The following is a 25348-nucleotide window of genomic DNA, read 5'->3' on the forward strand; positions in this document are numbered from 1 at the left end:
CAGTCTTTTCAATGAATTGGAAAACTGGAAGTCCACATGCAAAAGAATGAAATTGGACACTTACCTTGCACTTCATACAAAAATCAACTTAAGATGGATCGAGGACCTAAACGTAAGAGCTAAAACTAAAAAAAAATCTTTTAACAAAACAGACATAATCTTCAGCAAGACATTTTTTAATATGATACCAAAAGCACAAACAAAAGAAAAATTAGATTAACTTAATCAAAATTCAAAACTTTGTGCTTCAAAGGACACTACCAAGAATGTGAAAAGACAATCATGAAACTGTGCCCCATAGGGTTAATGAGGTTGAAACTAGAAGAAAACTTAAAGCTCGTTTTTCCAAGAACTGTTTCTCCCTAATCAGCTATTGTGTCTTTTCAGACTCCACTAACTAATTCACCAGCTGTCTAGGCAGAAGCTTGGACTCAGGGTCAAATGACATGATTCAAGCCTATGAACAAGCAAGGCCCTGCATACCTTGCCTGACATAACTAGCCCAAGACTTCATGCAGTTTATACCAGCTCTCAGAGCATGCCCTTAGCCCCTTCTCCTGTCCTAAGGTCCTCCTGATGTCAGAGGCTGAATTTTGCCTCATTCTGATGTTGTCTCCATCTCAAAGTGAACATGAGATACATGTTACCTATATGTTTGCCCAGTGTGCATCCTCCATCTTTTCTTGTGAATAGTTGTAAGTTTCCCCTCCCTTTTCATCAATATGTATGTAATCCCAACCCCTATGGTTATAAAATACTTGTTCTCTCCCATTTCAGGAAGGGGGATTTTAGTCTTGTCCTCCTATCTTCTTGTTTGGCTACCTCTTGAATCAACCCTTTCCTCGATGCATGCCTGAGGTCTTAGTGATTTTCTTTGCTATGCAGACAAATTCGGGTTCAGTTACAATCACAGAATGGAAGAAAACATTTGCCAATCATATATCTGAAGACAGATTTTGCATGAAATATATAAAGAACCTTCACAATTTAATATGAAGACAAATAACCCAAGCAATCAATTGGGAAAAAATTAGAATAGGCATTTTCCAGGGAAGGCAGATATTCAAATGGCCAATAAGCACAAGCAAAGATGCTCACCATCATTGGTCATTAGGCACATGCTAAGCACAACCACAATGAGATATCACTTCATACCAGTTAGGATGGGTAGAATCAAAAAATCAAGTAACAAGTATTGGTGAATATGTAGAGAAATGGGAATTCTCATGCATTACTTGGGAATTTAAAATAGTGCAACCACTTTGGAAAACAATAAGGTAGTCCCTCAAATGGTTAAAAATAGAATTATCATATGACTCAGCAATTCCCCTGCAAAATGAGAACATGTTTACACAAATAAACTTACATAGCAACACATATACTAGCATAATTTATAATAGTCAAAAGGTAGAAACAATCCACATGTTTATCAATGGATAAATGAATAAACAACATGCGTTATATACATACAATGGGATATTATTTGTCCATAAAAAGGAATGGAGGTCTGATACATACTGCAACGTGGATAAACTTCTTAAACATTGAACTAAGTGAAAGTAGCCAATCACATAAAGCTATATGCCCTGATTCTATCCATATGAAAATCCAGAATAGGAAAAGCTACAGAGACAGAAAGTAGAATAGTGATTTCTTGGGGATGAAGAGAGAAGTATGAGGGGACAGAGGAGGGTCAGTTAAGACACATAAGATTTCTTTTTAAAGTGATGGAAATGTTCTGTAATTTACTGTGGTGATGTTGCAAATATCTGTGAATATCCTAACAATCATTGAACTGTAAATTTTCAGGGAATGAATTGCATGGTATGTGAATTGTATTTCAATATAGTAGGTAAAATTATTTTATCTTTTAATTTTATATCCAAGTTAGCATATAGTGCAATGATGATTTCAGAAGTAGGACCCATTGATTCATTCCCTACATATAACACCTAGTGTTCATCCCAGCAAGCATCCTCTTTAATGCCTCCTGCTCGTTTAACCTACCCCAAACCCCTCCAGCAACCCTCAATTTTTCTATGTATTTAAGTCTCTTATGTTTTATCCCCCATACTGTTTTTATATTATATTTGCTTCCCTTCCCTTATGTTCATCTATTTTGTATCTTAAATTTCACATATGAGTAAAGTCATATAATTGTCTTTCTCTGACTAATTTCACTTAACATAATACATTCTAGTTCCATCCACATTGTTGCAAATGACAAGATTTCATTCTTTTTTATTGCTGACTAATATTCCATGGTATGTGTGTGTATATATATATATATATATGTATATATATGTGTATATATGTATATATGTGTATACACACACACACACACACACACACACACACACACACCACATCTTCTTTACCCATTCATCAGTTGATGGACATTTGGGCTCTTACCATACTATGGCTATTGTCAATAGCGCTGCTATAAACATTGGGGTGAATGTGCCCCTTCCAAACAGCATACCTGTATCCTTTGGATAAATATCTAGTAGTGCAATTGCTGGGTCATAGTGTAGTTAATTTTTTGAGGAACCTCCATATTGTTTTCCAGAGTGTCTGTACCAGTTTGCATTCCAACCAGCAGTGCAAAAGTGTTCTTCTTTCTCTACAACTTTGCCAACATGTGTCATTGCCTGAGTTGTTAATGTTAACCATTCTGACAGATGTGAGGTGATATCTCACTGTGGTTTTGATTTGTATTTCCCTGATGATGAGTGATGTTGAAGCGTCTTCTCATGTGTCTGTTAGCCATCTGGAAGTCTTCTTCGGAAAAATGTCTATCCATGTCTTCTGCCCATTTCTTCACTGGATTAGTTGTTTTTTGGGTGTTGATTTTGATAATGTCTTTATAGATTTTGGATATTAACCCTTTATCTGATATGTCGTTTGCAAATATCTTCTCCCATTCCATTGGTTGCCTTTTAGTTTTGCTGATCATTTCTTTTGCCATACAGAAGTTTTTTTTTTTTTTTATCTTGATGAGGTCCCAATAGTTCATTTTTGCTTTTGTTTCCCTTGCCTCCAGAGACACGTTGAGTAAGAAGTTGCTGTGGCTGAGGTGCCAGAAAAGACCCCAAATAGCCAATGCAATCCTGAAAAAGAAAACCAAAGTTGGAGGCATCACAATCTCAGACTTCAAGATGTATTACCAAGCAGTAATCATCAAGACAGTATAGTACTGGCACAAAAACAGACACATATCAGTGGAAGGGAATAAAGAAGCCAGAAATGGACCCACATAATAATCTTTGATAAAGCAAGAAAGAACATCCAGTGGAATAAAGACAGTCTCTTCAGCAAATGGTGCTGGGAAAACTGGACAGCAACATGCAGAGGAATGAACCTGGACCGCTTTCTTACACCATACACAAAAATAAACTCAAATGGATGAAAGACCTAAATGTAAGACAGGAAGCCATCAAAATCCTCGAGGAGAAAGCAGGAAAAACTTTTTTTTTAATTTTTTAAAATGTTTCTTTATTTTTGAGAGAGAGACACACACACACATAGAGTGCAAGCTGTAGAGGAGCAGAGAGAGGGAAACACAGAATCTGAAGCAGGCTCCAGGCTCTGAGCTGTCAGCACAGAGCCTGACGGGGCGCTCAAACTCATGAACGCTGATCTCATGACCTGAGCCAAAGTCAGACGCTTAACCAACTGAGCCACCCAGGTGTCCCAGGTAAAATTATTTTAAAATGCACTTACTATATGAATTAGTAATCCCACAACTAGGAATTCACACAAGAGAACAGTTCAAATATTCTCATAAAAGAATGGTACATTAAAGTATAATATCAGAATAACAACTTTAATAAGGCCCCTAAACTAGAAATTACCAAACTGTCCATGAACAGGTGAAGGGAGGTGGAAACATTATATAAGCTTATGATGAGATATGCAAATTAAGGAATGAACCACTTATACAACCATGGATTCAATAACGAGCATAAATTTTGAAAACCTTATATAGAGTGAAGGAAGCCAAATACAAGAGTAGCTGTTATATTACTATATTTATGTGCAGTTCTAAAATGGCAAATCTAATCTATACTGATAGAAATCAGATCAGTGTTTTCCTGAGATTTCCTGTAAGGGGGGCATTCCTTACAGGGGGCACAAGAGAATCTACTGATGTGATGCAGATGTTCCATATCTCAAAATAGGTGGAAATTATAGTGATGTATACATTCATTAAAACCTATCGGCTACACTATTAAAATGTATACATTTTACTGTATATAATCATACTTCAATAAAGTTCATTAAAGTATCTGTACTTGATTTTATAAAATCAGATCTTCCTGTTCAGTGGGAGTATATCTCTATTTATTCACATTTCTTATGTTCTTCAATAATGCTTTATAGTCCAATGGCTTTTTAAAACTTTATTAGGATTTTATAATCTTGATTACCATTGTCAATGACGTACTAATTTTCCACTTGAATTTCTGATTATTGCAAATATAGAGAAAGTTATTGACTTTTGTATATTCATCTGATATACAGCCAGTATTCCAAATGGTCTTATTCATTTTCATAAGGTTTTAATAAATTTTCTTTCATTTTCTAGAAATGAGTTATATCATCTTCAATTGAAGGAAAATTTTGTATTTTTTTCCTTATATGTCTTATTTTTATTCTATTCTTGCTTCATTGTACTACCTAAATCTTCAAAAAGAAGTTCACCAATTTTGCTGACTGTGACCTGTAATACTAGAAATAATTCTCTTACTGATATGTTGAATTGTTGAAAGTGCAGGCATTGTATTTTTAAATCCCTTTGTGTTTTGGTTTTAAACTACTTTATTTTGGACTTACTTTTTAATGTCTTCTTAATTGATTATAAATTATTTTTCTAATTTTTAACATGAACATTTATTTACTTGTATATTTCTTTTTAAATAATAAATAAATTTAAATTATCTATTTTGCTTTGAGTACAGTTTTAATTATAATCCATAGGTTTTCTTATGGAGTATTGTTTATTTCAATAAATTCATAATAATTTGTCATTTTGATTTTGTATACCTCATTGACAAAGAGGCATTTTACCAGTATCTTTCTTAATATCAGAGAGCTTTTGTTTGTTGCCACTTTATGCTTACAAGTATCTGATGCTTGAAAATTATAAAACATCTTTGTTTTGAACTATATGCGAAAGTTCTTGACCTCACTGATTTCTGCTTGTGGGTACAAGGGTATTTATTGAATTGGGCCTCTTGGAGGAGCCTGGTTGGCTCAGTTGGTTAAGTGTCGAATTTGGCTCAGGTCATGATCTTAGCATTTGTGAGTTCAAGCCCCACATTGGGCTGTCTGCTGTCAGCACAGAGCCTGCTTCAGATCCTCTCTCTCTCTCTCTCTCTCTCTGCACCTCCCCCACTCATGCTCTCAATCTCCCTCAAAAATAAATAAAAACATTAAAAACAGTAGGCCTCTTAGATTTATGGTACATAAAAACTATACGAATTATTTGATTAATAAATTGTGAAACTATACCTTAATATATGTTGATTCAGAAGATTTAGGATCTGATAAAATAATGAAATCCTGAATGTAAACATCAACAGGAAAGATGCAACTAGAATTATAAATAGAAGTGGAATGAAAAAAAGAATTTAAGGAATGTAGAGAAAATGGAAACTATATTATAAATGCCTGTTTGATTACCATAATATCTTAATTCTCTTCTAGAAGAACTTTGAAATTTTAGAGTTGTAAGAACAATTACTAACTTATCTAATATGTATTGACGTGGAAGTGTATTAAGAGTAGGAACTATAAGGAAATGATTAAACTGTTAACACTAAATCCTACTTTAACTGTCATTCTTGGAAAATTGACAAAAAAATTAGGCATTTAATAGTCATAATGGGTAAAATTACTTAATTCTTTTATTACAGTGCTTATTTTAAGGCCTAAAATAACTAGCTAAAAAGCCCCAAACAATTTTGAAGTGAAATAGCTCAAAATTCAAACAAATCAAGCAACAATAGAGTTACCCAGATAATAATAAGTACAGAATGAATTAGAATAAATCTACCAAAAATAATAAGTATAATATCATATGAATTGTTGCTTATTCACAATAAGCCAGGTGACAGACACTGTAAATCATTTAATCCTAAAACAACCTTATGCAATAGTTACTAAGACTTGCATTTAACAAAGACAAAAATGAAGCTTAGAGAAATATTTTGCCAAGGTTCATTTTTTCCATCAGCCTAGGCTGTCTCCCGTGCTGCCAGTTAAAGTAAAAACACCAATGTCAATATACAACTTTCTATAAAGGGCAATTTTTCAAGCTTTTTGTGACATAAACTAACTCAAGAAAGTAAAAGATGGAGTTTATCTTAATTATTGAGAGTTATCCCATGAAATCCAATGGCAAGAATAGTAATACCTGCTCACGTTTATCAAAGTGCTTATTAGGTGCCAAGATCTGCTCTAAACACATTATATGTATTAACTCATTTAATCTTTGCAAAAAAACCCGTAGGATTTCTACTGGGGTAACATACTATAATTATCACAGTCGTATATAGTGTTACCATGGCGTAGCATACTATTACGATCATTTCCCTTTTACAAATGAGGAAACCGAGGTACAAAATTTAAGTTTCTTGCTTGTGGTCACAAGGACAAAGGTAGGTACCTGGTGGGAAGACTGATAGTCTGGTGCAGGTTTTACTGCCTTTTGAAGAGTGGAGTTAAACAGTGAAACTAAAAACTCCGTCAGTACTTTCTTCTCAGCTCCCCCCTGTTGTGTACATATTCTAGCCTATCTCTGTGTCTGGATTTCTCTGGTTCTTGGGCCAAAAGAATATGAACTATTTCCAAGTTTACATGTCACAGGTTGGTCATACATGACATTCACAGCCATTGTAGTTCTAACAACGTGAAAGAGAAACTACTTGGCTCATCTTGAGTCATTGTCCCACCCGGGTCCAGTAAGTTATAAGCGGGAAGAAGAAATCACCTGTTAACATTTTTTTTTTTCCTGTGGTCCTTCTATAACGTAAATAATGAGGAGAAAAAAAACCTTCTCCCCCAAAAGAGTTGCTCTGAATAGACAAAGAAAAACTACTATTGACGAAAAAGTAAGAATCAGGAAAAACTAAAAATGGACTATGAGCTATGATATAGCATGATCATTATTTGGTTTCAAGTCGGTTTCTCTTTCTAGACGGCCTGTTTCTTCGTATCATAAACTCTGTCTTGTTGAGCTTTGAATTTCCACATTTGTGGGCATTGTCCAATACAAGAAGTTGTCTTAAAATATTTTGGAAGTGATCTGAGTAACATACTAATTATTATTCTTCCCATTACATGTATATAATTTGTTAAGTATTCTTCCAATGAGTAAATTTGAGAGAGAAAATAACTCCAGATTTCAAATTTTTTTTAATGCTTATTTATTTTTGAGAGAGAGACAGAGTGAGAGTGGAGGAGGGGAAGAGAGAGAGAGAGAGGGAGACACAGAATCCGAAGCAGGCTCCAGGGTCTGAGCTGGCAGCACAGAGCCCGACAAACTCACAGCCCGTGATATCATGACCTGAGCTGAAGTCCCACACTTAACCGACTGAGCCATCCCAATGACTCCAGATTTCTAAATAATTATATTTTTTATTGTCCCCATAAGTAAATTAGCTGTAGAAGTGAGTCATTTTAATTGGGAGCAGGAATAAAGAAATAATAGTAAGTAATGTGCTCACAAAAAACAGATATTAACAAAGCAAGGAACTCTGAATTGATACAGTGTAAACCTCATCCCATACATAGAGGAGTCCAAGAGCACAATGAAAAATTCAGTGATCTCCCACAGGCCAGCAGGGCACTAAGGGGCCAGAGCGGGTCCAACATCTAACCATTCTTTAAAAGGCCTCAGAAGAAATTAGAAATTGTTTGGCTTAATTTAGATAAATAACAGAGGTTCACCCAAGAGCTTTTATGCTGTAATTGAAAACATTTATTATGTTAAATAAACAGAGATATTATGGGACAGTAGGAAGAAAGGCATGAGCTATGAGGGAAAAAAAGGCATTTTTAAAAGAAATTTGGGTCTACAGAGAGCCATGTCCCTCCATTTTCCCAGATCTCTAGTTTACCCCTCCCTGCCAAAGTGTGGTTTTTCACCTTATTTTGGATCACAAGTAATTTCTTGGGTTTGATGAAGGTTGTTCCTGAAAACAATAATACAAGCATAAAGACAAAATTTAACAAGCAATTTTAGGGGGTCCAGAATCATCCATGTAGTTTCTTTCTTTCTTTTTTTTTTTTAACGTTTATTTATTATTGAAACACAGAGTCAGAGCATGAGCAGGGGAGGGGCAGAGGGAGAGGAAGACACAGAATCTGAAGCAGGATCCAGGCTCTGAACTGTCAGCACAGAGCCCAACTTGGGGCTCGAACTCACAAACCACGAGATCATAACCTGAGATGAAGTCGGAAGCTTAACCGACTGGGCCACCCAGGAGCCCCCCATCCATGTAGTTTCTATTGGTCATTGCACCCCAACATAAAAGGACCTACTGGATTAGAGTACACCAATCAAAAATTCCGAGGAGTCCTGTACAAAAACGTGAGCCAAGGGTGAGAGGGGAGACTAGGCTAAGCCATTGTAAATAATTACTATTTTATTGTAGTTTTCCCAACTCTTTTCTATTCAACACCTGACTCAGGCACATATACAGAGTAGGAGATTTGACTAGATACACAAATCTTTTTTTTAAGTTTATTTATTCATTTATTTATTTTGAGAGAGAGAGAGAGAGAGAGAGGAGCACAATCTGGGGAGGGGCAGAGAAAGAGGAAAAGAGAGAATCATAAGCAGGCTCCATGCTGTCAGCACAAAGCCCAATGCAGGGCAGCATCTCACAACCGCGAGATCATGACCTGAGTTGAATCAAGAGTCAGTCGCCTAACTGCCTAACTGAGCTGTCAGGCGCCCCTAGGTACACAGATCTTAAATACAATTATCTGATGAGCTAAATATTAACTCAAAGGGAGCTTAAGAATACAGTCAAGGACAGGGGACATGCTACAGTTAACAATTTTTGCCAAAATTTTATTCATAATCTAAGTGGATACCAGTAGTGCATCCCCTATCCAAGAAAGAAATTTTGACATAAGCCATTTTCAAATTTAAAGTTTAAAAATAATATCTAAAAACTGCAGCGTAATTATTCAAACAATGTATGAGTATTTGTGTGTAGGTGGTGTGCGTAGGGTGTGTGTGAGAGAGAGACAGAGACAACTGGGGAGAAACAAAAACACAAATTTGCAGACACAAGTCTAAATAGAGAACTAAATAATTGTGAAAATTATATTGACTATGTCCATAAAAGACTTCTTGCTTGGAATCTTAGGTGTTATGAAGATAGCTAAGAATATTAAAATTTGAAAGATTTAGTTTTGTTGCAATTACCAATTATTTCTGGAAATGTAATTTTGACTTAAAAGCACCAATGAAACCTACCTGTAGGTTAAATGTTTGGCTATATCAATATTCAATTCCCAGAAAAGATTTCCTTTAGGAGATGTGTTAGAACCTGGAAGAACTGATTTGTGGAGAGCAACTTACTACTGTGTCTGTGTTAAAGGTACCAGTCCTTTTGTTGATCTATGATTCCAAAATTCTAAGTTATTAAAAAATGCATTAACTTTTTTCTGGAAATGATGGGACCACTCAATCCATTATATATGTGCTATTAGAATAAAGGATAATTAATGAGCTCAAATGACATAATCAAATGTATATTGTAAGCTTCTTGAAAATCATGAATTTCATTTTCAGCATAAATAATTTTTGGCTAACTATGTTTCACCATAGGTGAATAAATCCTTATGCTCCTCACATTTTCCTATAACACCATCAAATAGCATTCTGATCATTTTGTTATGAAGCAATTCTTTTTATTGTTGTACTCAAAACTAATAACCTACTCATTCATGTTTTCTAATTATTGAAATGTACTATGAAGGATTTTTAATATATCATGCTATAAATTTTATGATGCTCCAGCAAGAAAGAACTATATTAAAGCATATACAATATATAAATCCTTAACATAGAATTTATACTTCTTTTATAAGAATATATCAGTTTAGCAAAATCTTCTTTTTTATACAAAACTCACCAAAACAGTGTAAGATAGAAAGAATTAGCTTAATGATAATGATACATAACTCTTCTCGTAACCCATTAGTTATTTTGTGAAGTATATATGAAAATAGGCGATATTACCTATGAAAGTTTGTTGCCTACATACATGCCTTCTTGTTTCCAATCCATGCAATATCTTGCTGCAAAAAAAAAAAAAAAAAAGTCATTTCTTTATCTGTATTGCTTCCCTGTTCAACTAGCCATGATGATTTCCACTTGTCTGTTGTATCAAATTTGAACAGTGTGTAGTTTCCATAATTCTTCATACCTGGACTTGCTCTGTCTTTTCAGTCTTATTTTTCCACAGTACCTAATCACCTTTGCCTCCAGTTTAGGCCAAATCCATTATTCGCTCAGCAGCGCATCACGGCTAAATGAATTATCCTATCATTCACTCTAATGTTCAACATTTTTTCTTTTAAAACATATGTATTCCGTCTGTATTTCCTATGCTGAATATCAAAGGGCATTGAAAAAACTCATCAAGGCCTTATGACAAGAATATCATTTATGAAGCACAATTTAGGTGGTAGACAATGTTCTATCCTCTTTTCAACATATAATCCTTTAACACGGGAATTATTTCGATCCACCTTTTACAGATGAGGAAATCGAATCTTGGGGAAAGTTAAGTAGTTTCCCCAAGGTCAGACCTTGGAAGTGACATAGCTGGAGCTAGAACCCAGGCATCTGGATTCTTGGCATAAAAAAAATAAATCTAATCCAATCTTCTCCATTGTTCTGTGAGGTAGACAGAGTGCATGTTACTTATCTATTTATAGACTAGAGGGGGGAAAATTTTTAGAAATTAAATGACTTGTTCAGCATTTAGTGGCAACCCAGAGTTAAAATGTGGCTTTTAGTTTCTTACTATTTTTTTTATTTATACCACATTCTACAAAGTAAGTGTTAAACTCTATCAAGCATGGATTTACCTTCAGTTGAGCCTTGCTGAATGGAATTAGTACAGAAAATGACCCTTAGCACCACATTTTGAATGAATGGTATTTATATTTCTTAGATAAGAAATAAAGGAAGGGAGTATAAAAAGAAATAGATGGAAATTTCCTGGAGATTATTTGAGTGATGGCAAGTCTTTTGTTTGAGGGAAGCACAGGGTAAGCACAAGATCATTTCCTTATCTATGAGCTGGAACCAGATTATGGAATGCCTTAAAACTTGGACTTCATTAGCTCACAGGAAGATAAGCACCAAATGCTGCTTAGCCCGGAATCTGGGATTTAGGATGACCCATCTGAGAATGATGTATGCGATGCAATACAACAGTGGTATATGATTACCAGTATGTATGCTGTTGAATCAGACCCACCTAGAGAGCTTGTATGAGACCATGAGCTTCTGAACATCAGACTAGGTAGGTTTGACATGGTCCTTGGAACCTATATCATTTATATGAAAGGCTATATTTGAGTTTAAATTAGAAGATAGAAAAATAGAGTAGAAGTATGGAAGTTCGATTAGGTTTAGTTAGAATATTGAAGTATTGAATGTGAGAAGGAAAGAAAATTTGAACTTGGATAGTTTTTAAAAAAAAGGGGGGGGGAGTGTGGCAAATGCACACTATAAAAGATTCCATATATGTTTGCAAGAAATTCAAGACATTTCTAAGGCATTGAGGCTGTGATACTTTGAGGTTATGGAACTCGAAGAATTCATAAATACGTGAATCAAGATAGGGCGAAAGAAAGGAAGGGAGGTTGTGAGGAGATTAGGGATTTTACTTTGAACATGAAGTAGAGATGGTCAAGATTGTCTCTCTCCTGGTGGTCCCTTCTAAAGCAGGAGTCACATCTCACCTCCATCTCCTTCTAAATAAGTGAGTCTAGATGGCCTTGTTTATACCAGGTGACACCATCTCCTAGATCACAGCTTTGAAGAACAGAGATGGTGTCAGATCCAACCTGCATGAGTCTTATGGGAATGTGTCTAGCAACTCAGTCTACAATGTTAGAAATTATCCACAACTTTGAGGCTTCAGTTTATGTTCATCAATAACAGAATTTCTATTTCATATTCTGATATCTAGCTATTCATACACTTCTTTGTGTAACCATATATCATTTAATCCAGATGTCAGCTGTCACCTCATTCTCCTCTTTGAGCACCTAAAGATGAAAAACAAACTCACAGATACTTGCATATTTTTTGAACAATATAGTTTATGAAATACATCATAGAGGAAATGGAGGAGAGTGTACATATTTCATGCCACACAGCAAATTTAGTAAAACCCCAGGAGACACAGAGCAGCAGGCTGTCTTTGTGTAAAAGTGCACTAGACAAAGGCTCCCCACAGAGATGCTGAATAGAGATCAAAATCTAGGCTAGGTTCCACTCATGAAGACAAGTCCTGGTGAGAGACTGTATCAATCAAGATCAGGAAAAGAGCCTTTGTATACCATATCTTCTGAGAGACCTGCTTTCTTGAAAATCATCTTCTTGAGGGGTGCCTGGGCAGCTCAGTCAGTTAAGTGTCCAACTCGATTTCAGCTCAGGCCATGAACTCATGGTTCGTGGGTTCGAGCCCCGCATCTGGCTCTGTGCCGACAGTATGGAGCCTGCCTGAGATTCTTTCTCTCCCTCTCTCTCTGTCCCTCCCCTGCTAGTGTTCTCTCTCTCTCTCTCTCTCTCTCCCTCCTTCTCTCTCTCTCAAAAATAAATAAAAACATTTAAAATTTTTTTTAAAAATATAGAACAAAAAAGCAAATCATCTTATTGAAAGGGGATTTTTTAGTAATTCATACAATGGTGTCATCAAGGCTAGGAGGCACGCCTAAATAAATATTTTGTTTGACCCCAAAACCCCTCTTTGGCCATGCCACCACTGGTCATCTTCCTCCCTTTATTCATGTCTTCTCCATTAATCTTGTTCCCTCAGTCTTCTAGCTCTAGTAATTATAGAGAGATCCATTTATCACCACGAAATGCAGCCTAAAGCAGGAAAGGAACAGGAAACACTATACTCTTTTTCTCCTTCCCCGGGAACCCCTGCCAGTGCCTCCTATCAGCTGACACCAGTGGGAAGGCAGAAAGCAAAGGGACCCTGGTGAACTGACCCTTAGGCATGAGCCTTCTGGTCCAAAGCATAGGGTGGAGAAGTGTGGAAAGTGGATCAGGGTGGGAGAGGGACTAACAAAATCCCTTTGCATCCAGCCTTGGCAGTCTAAATACCTCAGCCATCTCTCCCAAGTTCAGTTAGCTTCAGGTGTGAAAGAATGACTTTCACACAATCTTTTTTCTGGAACCTAGAGTTTTAACAGCATTAATTTGAGACTCACGCTTCATTTGTGCTCATCTTGTCTTTGCTTATCTAAGCAACCCTTTTAAATCAAGGAAAACATTGATCCCAAATATTTAATAAGAACTTGAAAACTCAAAAACACAGACTACAGTTAATTTAAGAAACTAGAGAAGTTAACTTAATAATATTTTAAATTCTTCTCAGCGTATAATGGACAATTTTTCCTAGAAGTCTTTTTTTTTTAATGTAACATGATACAGGGTCCCCCAAAGTATATTTTGTTGTTATGCAAAAGAGAAGCATGTCCAGCAGATCATTTCCAGACTCAATTCATTTAGTCACTTTTTAGCAGAAGAATCATGCTTTAGACAGCACAAATCCCCTGGGGATGCCCAAGGATACTCACTATTTAGCCTAGTCAGCCATTCTGAGTAAATTGAAAAGGCTTGATCTCACAACAACAGAGGGTCAAGTAACTAAAAAAAAAAAAAAAATCACAAGCTTCAATTTAGTGTTGGTAGGAGTTCTGTTTTTTATCGGCAATTGATAATGCTTTTCAATTTCATCAAGATGAGAAGTTAAGTAATTTCTATTTGATAGCATTGTTAAATAAATGTGTATTGTCTGAAAAGGAGGAAAGCAGAGTTTATTGAGAAGTAAAAATATACAAATAAGCCACTCCCAATCAAAATTCTGTACACCATAACTGGAATGCATGAATATAATAAATGAGATAGAAAGTAGAGCGCTGACAAAAAAAAAAAACCAAAAAAACAAAACAGGTTCAGGGGAAAGTGGTGAAGACAGGTAAACAAAATTCAAGAAGAAATTTCAAAAAAGGGTGTCCTCTAATCTATTTGTAACTGAGGCTCGTCTGTCACAAGACAATGTTTCATGATAGTTAAACAAATATATTCACTGAAACTTGGGAGTGGATCTGGGACTCCTGGTGGCTCAGTTGGTTGAATGTCTGACTTGGCTCAGGTCATGATCTCACAGTGTGGGTTCGAGGCCCATGTTGGTCTCTGTGCTGATAACTCAGAGCCTAGAGCCTGCTTTGGAGTCTGTGTCTCCCTCTCTCGTTCTCTGCCCCTCCCCCACATGTGCTCTCCCTCTCTCTCTCAAAAATAAATAAAAATTTAAAAATATAAAAAGAAAACTTAGGAGTGGATCAATGAACCGATTATATGATGTATATGTCATTTTTGTATAAAGACAGTTTGTAACTAGCACAATATTACCGCTCAAGTCTTTGGTGAATAAGCTGAAATTTAGTAAGCAGAAGTTAGATTACTTTGTACCTCCTGTAGACAAATACAGAAGGATTCAATATGAAGGTACACCGAATACTGCCAACACATAATTAACTGTATGGCTCCAGATAAAACCTTACACATTTTTCTCTTTACTGTTACTTTTGTTCACTGTGGTACACATCCGGCCTTAAAAAAAAAAATAGGACAAATTTATACTTGGATGCTGATGATGGGTAAAGAAATGGAAAACATTGTGACAGTTTTTACCAAGATTAATCTGAAAACAAATGAGACTAATGGAAAGAAAGTTCTGAACTGGAGGAATGGACAAGTGCATACAGTAGAACTTAGAGGGATGGTCGATGGTCTTAAGCTCTTAATTGAAGGTGAGAGGAGGTGGTCAACCATTATCTGAATCCTGTTTCAAGGGAATATATTAAAACTTGATACTAATGACTACCTTTTACTGTGGTGACTCAGCCTGTAATCTGGCAATCCTCCCAGGGATTCGTTTTGTTGGGAAATTGTCTGAAAGGGTATACAAAGGATTTGGTGGCCTGTTTTCACTGAAGCAGAGGGTAAACATGATTTCTTCTGAGGGTGTCTTCCAAGGCAGCACCTGGTACTTTCAACAAGGTGAAAGGGCCACTTTCTGCAACCCAGATTTCCAGCACATAATTCCTCCCATATGTTTCTTTATAGGAAGCATCTGGTTGTTGAAAATGTTAATCATATGTCTCAGTTTTATCCAAAAGAATCCCAGCCAGAATACCAGGACCCCTAAAACTTCTGAGTTTAGTCAACACTTAATGAAAGTAAATTTTACATTCCATTTAATATATTGAGGACCACACTGAGAATGAAATCTTCAGATACCTTTAAGAGTAGGAGAGATGCACTGGTTACACCCAAAGATTTCTACATTTTCACTTAAGGAAATGAGGACCAAAATAGAGCAACTTAAAATTTACCTTGATCTCTAAATATGCCCAATTCTAGCATTTTTTTACATGTCTTGAAGCACTGTTAATGTGATAGAAAATAATTATCTGAGACTATGTTTCATGTCTTTGAAATATTGGCAGTGAACCAATTTGGAGCAATTTTTAGCATTTTGAAGGCCAACTGGGTAGATAGAAATGGAAAAGAAAACTTACTGAGTAGTCAATATTTGGAGAATTCATACAGATAAAATGGTGCGCACCCATTAGAAAAATGTAACAGCATTTATGTATTTTTTTTTGTTTTTGTTTTTTTTTTTAATGGAACAACATTTAAATAAAATATGACATCAAAGAGATTGAATTGACTGTAGGCATATGCATTAATATGATGAATCTGAAAAAAAAATTGAGAGATATAAATCTCAGAAGACGTATATTAAGATTACATTTATATAAAATGAAAAAGAAAAAAGTCAACACTAAGTAATATATTGTTTAAGGATCCAAGCCTCTATGGTAATGCAATAGATAGAACAGGGTCAGCAAACTACAAACCTCAGGCCAAATCCAGCCTTCCACCTAAATAAAGCTTTTTCCCCCCTCCCAGATACACATCCATTTACTTATGTATTATCTGTGACTGCTTTCACACTACAATAGCTGAGTTGAGTGGTTATAACAGAGACCATATGGCCTGTAATGACTAAACTATTTACTATCCAGCCCGAGGTAGTTTTTATATTTTATGGAACCTGATAAATGTTTTTTTTCTATAATTAACATGAAAGAATACAGTCCAATAATTGCCAAGCCCATCTTGAGCAAGAAAAAATGGTGCAATTTGCTTTATCAGACATCAAAAGTTATTATATAACTCAATTGAATCAGACAAGGTAAATGGATACAAGTGTAGAAAAACAAATCAAAGGAAGAAAGCATGGAACCTAGAAATAGACTATACTGATAAGCCAAATTTATTTATAACTTATCTAATACTGCAGATCAGTAGGAAAAGAAGAGTTTTTAAAGATGGTAAGATAAAAGTTTTATGTGGAAAAATGAACATGGACACCTACATAAATAACAGACAGATCTATTCCATGTGGGTTGAATTCATAAATGTTAAAAAAAAATATAATACATTAAGAAGAAAATACATGAAAATATCTTTGGATAAGGAAGCATTTCTTTTCTTTTAAGTTTATTTATTTTGAGAGAGAGTGCTCGCACGCACATGCGTGTGCATACAAGAGGGGGAGGGGAGGAGAGAGAAGTCCAAACAGGCTCCACGGGGCTCCATCTCACAAACATGAGATCATGACCTGAGCCAGAATCAACAGTCAATCCTTAATTGCCTGGCAACCCTGGATACGGAAGCATTTCTTAGGCAAGAAACAAAATTTTCAAACCACAAAGTATGACTGCGTTAAAATTAAAAGTTTCAGTTCATCAAATATATCACCTAGAAAATAAAAAAGGCAAATCACACACAGGAAGAAATTATTTGTATTGCTATTAAAGTAAAGCTTTTGGTGAACATGCCCCACCCATAAAATAGAAGAAAGCCAATCCAAGCAAAAAGAGAGCAAAAGAATTTAAAAGACATTCCATATGATGGTTTTTAAAAAATTCAATAAACGTAAGAAATTACATAAAATCAAATTGTATGTCATTTTATTTTATTTTATTTTAAATTTAATGTTTATTTATTTTTGAGAGAGAGAGAGACAGCCAGACAGACAGAGTACGAGTAACAGGGGACAAAGAGAGAGGCGGACACAGAATTCAAAGCAGCCTCCAGACTCTGAACTGTTAGCACAGAGCCCAATGCGGGGCTCGAACTCATGGACTGCAAGTTCATGACCTGAGCCAAAGTCAGACGCTCAACTGACTGAGCCACCCAGTCGCCCCTTTTTTTAGCATTTTTAAAAAATTTTATGCCATTTTATATCTTGCCTTCCTTCTACATCTACACTTAATTTCTTTGGACATATTAATTTTTACATTCTGGTGGATGTAAAATGACTGTCATCAGTTACTTGTTTTTCCACATAGAACAATTCCCTAATCAATTCTTCATACCTTGTCAATACCATAAGTAATGGATTTATATTATATGCTTTGTTTGTAAATGTCATTCCCAGCTATGCTAAAAAAAAGTCTCACAGACCTTCACAGAGAATTAAAGACTTTCCTGGAGCACCATATGTTGAAGACTACTGGTCACATTAACAATGAGATGTGGAAAGGAGAAAAGGAGGGCATTTGAAATAGAATGTACACATGTGAGTTTATATGTGCACTCACTTTTATTCTCTTGAATATTTGTTCACTGGGAACAAACAGCAATGTAAAGACTTTTTCTTTGGGAAGCAAGCTGTGTCCCAATCGTATTAAAGTCTGATCTATAGAGAACAAAGCAGTGTCCAAATGCACCGATTTTTCCCTGCAGGAGTAATGAGTCCAGTAGAGCTGTTTTAGAGCTACATGCTGGTTTCCCGCCCCGCCCCGCCCCCACTGGAACAAGACATGCCCAATGAAGCTAGGTGAGAGGAGCAAGAACTGAGAGACAGTGAGTACGGGAACCTGTGGGTCAGACAAGGACTAAAAATGAAGAGATTTAATTATTAGAAAAGAGGTGTGCAGGAAGAAGACAATCATGTGAAGGAAAGGCACAAATAAGCACTGAGAAGGAGACAGAAACAAAATAGATGGAGGCAGAGACTTCACATGATCACACAATTAAGAAAGACAAATTTAAAGGAAAAATCGCCTTCTTTTTATTATAGCTCATTTAGCTGTATCTGTTTTCAACTACATGAGGATTCCCATTTCCTTAGAATTTTAATTTCAAGAAAAACAGACTATTTTTTTCTGCTTCCCCTGTAACTGCGTTTTGAAACTTTTTCAAAAGCAGTATAAGCGATGTATAATTCTCCATTCTTGCTACTGAAATTCTATATTGATATTTCTGTAAAGCACCCTCTGTCAATTACCTAACTTCCTTTATTGCAGCCCATGTTCCCTTATTTCCCTAAAGCCAATTTTATTGTCATACTTTACTTTTTCTCTAATCTCCTAGTCCAAATACAGATATCATTTTGCAGAATGTATTTCAGATGATGGAGCGATGAACTGAGGGTTTTGATATTTTTTGGTAGATATCTATTTATCAATAGGGAGATTTTCTGGTAAGCATTATTGTATAGCCTCGGAATTTCTTTTTTTAAGTTATTTCCTTATCCTCTCTTTTTAGCACTTGAATATAGTGGTTTGTTTCTGTCAGTTGCAAGCAACAGTAATCAACTGATTAACTGAAGCAGAAAATAAGGGGGTGAAATTGTATTTCAACATTCACAAACTTCCAGCTTGCACAATGCTTGCACAATGGGTGAAAATCAAAGAAGCTGGCTAGCAAAGAACTTGCCCAAAGTTGTGGCCAAGAGTATTGTGTTTCACACAGTTTTGGTAACACCAATATCAGACACTCCACCAACCTCCTCAGGATGGAAGTGGGCCGTCACCACACCGTGGAGGCATCCCTGGATACTGTCTCCAATGGTCTTCCCTCTTTGGCTCATTGCCTCAAGATTCAGAGCCCTACACAGAAGCTCAGAAACTTGCATCATATGCCTGTGTCCTATCTCCCAGGAGTTAACCTAAGAGAAAATACTCAATGTCTTGTGCTTCCAATAATGAGAATCTCTGCCTCTGACTGCATCTGTAACAATGAAAGATGCCCTTAATTTCAGAATGGTATTTGGATGTGAAACCGAAAAGTAACAATTGCCCACATATCACTGTTAAAGTCACTTTTCTCTTTACATGCGTCACTGAGCCTTCTATAATTTCCCAGATTTTATGCACCTATGACCTCTTCTCCGATATTCAAATTACAAATTTTCTAGCACCCCACATATCAGAAATCACCTCCCTTTTTGCAGTCAGGAACCGTTATCAGTCTTCTGCATTATTTATGCCATTCTATGAGATTAAAATTAGTCATGTTTTGACCTATTTGGTATGAAAAATAATGATTAAAAGTTATGAAGTGACTACATATATTTAGAAAATCATGTTGAAATTCTATCCTTTTAAAGTAATGGAAAATAGAATATACATAGCTGTGCTTTGGTAGAAGGAAAGTATCTTTAAGAGAAAACATGTAACTTTTGATACTATATTCCATTCAGGAAAGATATTCCAGGAATAAGTAGATACTGAGAATTAAGGGATAGAAAAGTTAGCTGAGATCCCTGTGCTCATGAAGTTTGTGTTGCCATATATGATATCTTTATAATTCCTTCACTAGATTACCAGGTTATATAGGTTAGGGAGCATGAATTCTACACTTTCTCTATTGCTAAACCTGTGACAAGAACACGATACACAAATGAGTAAATATGATCTTAGACTGTCAATGAAATTTTTACTCTTTTATCATTATTATTTGATGAAGGTTTTTTTTTTCCTTTTGGTTTTCTACCTAAGCAGTCTCTTTAAATTGAGAGGGGACCTTTTATCTAATTAAATATCGCACAATCAAACTTTATAAAATGGAGAATGGTACTAAGGCCTGATCTCCATGAACTAGACTGTTTTTGTTGCTCTTGATTGATTTAGAAGAATATATGCTCAGGGTGAAAAAATAAAATAGAAAATTGAAAACCTATATACAATTAGAAATATGTTGGGGTGTCTGGCTGGCTCAGTCTGTAGAGCACATGACTCTTGATCTTGGGGTTGTAAGTTAGAGTCCCACGCTAGGTTCAGAGATTGATTAAAAATAAAACCTTTATTTTTTTAAATATTTATTTTTGAGAGAAAGAGAGAGAGAGAGAGAGCGAGAAAGAATGCAAGCAGGGGAGGATCAGAAAGAGAGGGAAACAGAGGATCCAAAGCAGAGTCTGTGCTGACAGCAAAGAGTCCCATGTGGGGCTTGAACTCAAAAACTGCACGATCAGGACCTGAGCCAAAGTTGGGCACTTAACTGAGCCACCCAGGTGCCCCAAAAATAAAATCTTTAAAAACAAACAAACAAAAAGTGTGTTTCTTATTAAAGTACCAGTAAGCTATTTTGTGGAAATTGACAAGGTAACTCTAGATTTTACAGAGAACTGCAAAAGTCACAGAGTAGCCAACATAGTACTGAAGGGGTGAGATGGAGCGAAGGTGATCAATTGGTTACTTTGGAAATGAAAGAAGTCTATAAGATTAAAGGCAAAAAAACCTGCATGAAATTAAAATCTAGTCGATAAAGTTCTGTTCCATGATGATCCAGGTTAATTGTACTGATACGACGATAATGCATATTCAAATTGAGAAAATAGATGGTGGATTATAGTAAAAAGATTTCTCGTCATTGGAGTGAGAAATTGCAAATAAGCAAGGGGAGGGAACTAAAATGATCCATGTTATAATGAATTAAAGCAGTATACATCCATAAGAATTCATGTTTGCCTTAATATAGATTCAGATGCTTAGACATGGAAATATTTACAGGTACAGGTATGCACAAAGCTTAGTATCTACACATATATTTCTTTGTCCTGTCTACAAAGAGGGTCTAGATGCAGACCCATCCCACTAATAAGGAACACTTGCTCGGATAGTGGTTTCTAATACAATTATCCAATAAAATGAATCTTTGGAGAAATAACTGATTATAGGACTGGAGTAGAAAGCACACAAGGTTAGCCTACAGAACCTCAGATAACGAGAAAGTAAGAAAGAGCTAAAAAAAAAAAAAACAAATTTTATTTTTCGTAGGAGGTATGTTACTATGGCACAAGAGTTGACTAAAAGAGTTCTCAAAGGTCAAAGCTGGAACAATTCAAGCAAAAAAAAAATTAAATAGTATTAAATTATAATCAAAATTTTAAAATAAATATCTAAGAATCTATACAGGTATAAATAAATGAATCCTGTGCACAAGCATTCCAACTGATTTATGCATTCACTTCGCTCCCAAGGAAGTGGAGCATAACTCTGCATTCTTTAAATGTAGACTGACATAGAGTGACTTTTTTCAAAAGGCCTTAGCATGGGGCTGTGAGGAATAAATTTACAGTGAAGAAGCATGACAAACCCTACCTCTGCCAAGTGATCAAGGTTAATATCAACAGTGATAGTCACGTTTGATGGTGTGCACCCCTGTTGTGATGTGATGTGATGGCAGTGGAAATATACATCTGTGGTTTCCCTCCAAAAAACCTCAAATTCTTATCAAATCATAAGAAAACCATCAGACCAGTTCAAATAGATGGGTATCCTATGATGCAACAGACCAGTATTCCTCAAAACTGTTAAGGTTGAGTAAAGTTAAGTCAACAGTCAACAGGCACCTAAAGAGGAATGACCACTAAATGCATTGTGTTATCCTGATTGGGATCTGGGAACAACAACAACAAAAAAGGACATTGGAGAAAAACGAGAAGAATTTGAAATTAGGGACTTTAGTTACTAACAGTATATCAATGTTGGTTCATTAATCTCGAAAATCGTACCATACTACTATTAGATGTTGCAGAAGAAAAAGATTGTGAGATATATGGAAATTCTATGTACTATCTTCACAATTTTTCATTGAATTTAAAACTATTTTAAAATAATGTAGTTAATCATATTTATGTTCATAATACTATATGCTTTATATATTTAAAAGCATATATTTTTATACACACATATATTTTTGTTTACATCAATTTCAGTGTTCTACATTATATACTATTCTGAATATTTATTTATCATTTAATAATTCTCAGAAATAAGTTTATACTGTTACATATAGAGCTACTTCATGATCCAACAGCTTCTGGCATAGCATTGAGTCAATGTATCTGAAGAGAGTTAATGAATCTCTTAATGGGAAAGTATGTTGCTTTACACGTATTTGTGTGATTATATTGATGTTACAATTAGAATTGCTGTATCAAAATTATGTGCACATGAATTGTTGATAGATGATACCAAACTGCTGTCCAATAAGGTTTCACAATTTACCCCCCATCAGCTATGTATGAAAGTCCCTATTGTCCCTCACAATCAGCATTGTTATCTATTAGTAAATTTTTCTATGAAAATATATTGTTTTTGTTTTAACATATTTCTAAATGTATAATCAAGGTTATGCATCAATGTATATTTAAAAACCCTTTGTACCACAAGTCAGCAGTGGTAATTATGAACTTATTACTCAATTGTGTTACACAAAAGAGTAGCCACTTAGAAGAGGATTAAAATTGGATTAATAATTCATACCCAACCACAGGTTTAAACCACAAAATTGCCAATAACTTAAATGTTTACAAAAATGAATCCTTCAAGTAATTGAAGAGAACAGGTTGGAATTATATTACGGTTTTGGAGTTGGAAGGCCTTTTCTGTCTAAGCCTCAGGAACTACTAAAACATTTTTCAGGAGCCACAGAAGAAAAGTTTAATCATTCAACTGTATAGAAATTGAATTATTTGCAAGTTCAAGAAAAAACAAAAGCAAAACAAACAAAACAAATAGCATAATGTATTCATACACACACAAACAAGAAAAATAATGGTGAAACACAGGAAAAGATATTCTTATTCATATTAAAAGTTACACTAACACGTATGTGTATATATATATGTACATATACATATATATGTATACATCTATGTAATATCCACATAGTGAACAAGTTAAAAATTTGACAACTCTATTTGCAGAGCTTTGAGAAAAGAGGAACACTCACACACTGTTGGCAGGAAGGTGAAATAGTTCAACCTCTAATAAAGGGAAACTTGACAGTATCTTGCAATTACGTTTACTCTTTGACTCAGGAATTCCACTTTGGGAAACAGATCTTACAGATACACTGATAAACGTAGAAAATGACCTATGTACGCCACTCTTCATAGCATTCCTGTTCATTATAGCAAAATACTGAAAACAAGCCAAAGGCCCATTTTTATGGGAGCTGTTAAGTAAACTATAGCATATCCACAGTGAAATATGTAGAGACCCGTGAACAATGAGAATGAATTCCATGTGAAAAAAAAGGTAAACCTCCACATTAGTGTGTACATCCCCCTCCCCCCCAAAAAAGGTGTGGTACAGAAGAATGGATATTATATGGTATGTTTTGTGTAAAACGAGGGGAAATAAACCTGTATATTTCCATGTCTTATGTCTGCATGAATGAACACTGCACAGATACATTTTAAAGACTACTAAAACTTGTTTTGTCCAGAAGGTGGAGGTATGGTGTGGACATGGGCACAAGGAGAAGAATGAATTTTCAATGTTCATCAGTGTATATCATTTGGATTTTGGTTACTCTGATTATATTACTTATTGGAAAAAAATAGGCAAATAATAAATTAAAAGGTGTAAACTGCTTCTGTATGCTCTTATCGATTTTTATTTTGAGCTATAGATTCCCTTCTTAGTGAATGTAAGAATTCTTTATAGAATAAAGACATTGAGCCTTTGTAATATATTTTGTAAATATATTTTTTTCATGTTTGATATTTGTCTTTGGGCTTGTTTGCTAATTCTTCATCTTGGAAAAATGCTTAGTTAGAAATCAAATTTAAGGGCCCCTGGGTGGCTCAGTCAGTTAAGCATCTGACTTCAGCTCAGGTCATGATCTCCAGGTTCATGAGTTCGGGCCCCATGTTGGGCTCTGTACTGACAGCTCAGAGTCTGGACCCTGCTTCGGAATCTGTGACTCCCTCTCTCTGTGCCCCTCCCCCGCTCACCTTCTGTCTCTCTCTCAGAAAACAAATAAATGTTAAAAATTTTTTAAAAAACAGAAATCAAATTTAACAATCTTTACCTTATGGCTTTTTTTAGCCTACTTTTTTTTTTCTTTAGATAGAGAGATAGAGTTCAAGTGGAAGACAGCACAGAGGGAGAGAGAGTCTGAAATAGGCTCCACACGCAGCATGGAGCCTGATCCCATCTCACAGCCCTGGGATCATAACCTGAGCTGAAATCAAGAGTCAGAATCACTCAGGTGCCCCCTTTGTAGCCTACTTAAAATGATCTTTACTGTCTCACCATTATTAATTAAAACAAAATTTACCTTTTATTTTCATCTAGTTGTATGGTTTCTTTATATTTAAAATTAGCCTTTGATCTATCTGTCAATGTATTTTGTTGTTTAAAACAAATATGGGCTGATATTTGCCCCGCCTTTAAATGTTCTAGCCAGTAACTGTAAGATTTATTGAGTGATGCACCTTTCTTCCCTGATTAAATAATGTTAGTAGCGCACACTCAATTCTTTTTATAAACTACACTCGTATCTTTCTTTATAAATTTATTTCTGATCACTGAACTGTGTCCTGCTGTATAAATAGAACATTTTTCTCATTATATTTTCCCTAAGATTATTGTTTTCAGAAAATCTATCAATTTTTGTTTGATAATCATTTAATCAGTCATTTACTGAATACTTTTATATTCCTCATAGGTTTATAGTTAATTTCTTGGGTTGTACAAACATAAAATCATATCAGTCAAAAAATAAGTTAATTCACTGTATAAACGTAGAGTCATAATGTGTGCTTTAATTAGCGTGAACCTGTCTAAATGAAATCACTCCTTGGTAATCTGAACACCATAGAGACATATTAAAGTTGCCTGTATTGTCTCTGGATGCTTTGTTGTAATAATTTGTTTTATTCCCCAGCAACAAATACTGGTGAAAATGGACAAGAAACAA

The 25348-nt window shown here is 35.3% G+C and overlaps 1 long non-coding RNA gene across 1 annotated transcript in view; it reads right to left on the reverse strand.

Annotated features, from left to right (window-relative positions):
* Window positions 1-2309: 2309 nt before the first annotated feature.
* Window positions 2310-25348, reverse strand: part of LOC128315419 (uncharacterized) — a 36811-nt gene continuing 13772 nt past the window's right edge. Inside the window, exons 2-4 of the long non-coding RNA XR_008298162.1 lie at window positions 10262-10320; window positions 5515-5596; window positions 2310-3110 (exon numbers count right to left, since the gene is read on the reverse strand). This is a non-coding gene — a long non-coding RNA (uncharacterized LOC128315419). The remainder of the gene's footprint in view (window positions 3111-5514; window positions 5597-10261; window positions 10321-25348) is intronic.

This window comes from Acinonyx jubatus, chromosome B2 (assembly GCF_027475565.1).
Source record: "Acinonyx jubatus isolate Ajub_Pintada_27869175 chromosome B2, VMU_Ajub_asm_v1.0, whole genome shotgun sequence".
In the NCBI taxonomy this organism is placed as follows: domain Eukaryota; kingdom Metazoa; phylum Chordata; class Mammalia; order Carnivora; family Felidae; genus Acinonyx; species Acinonyx jubatus.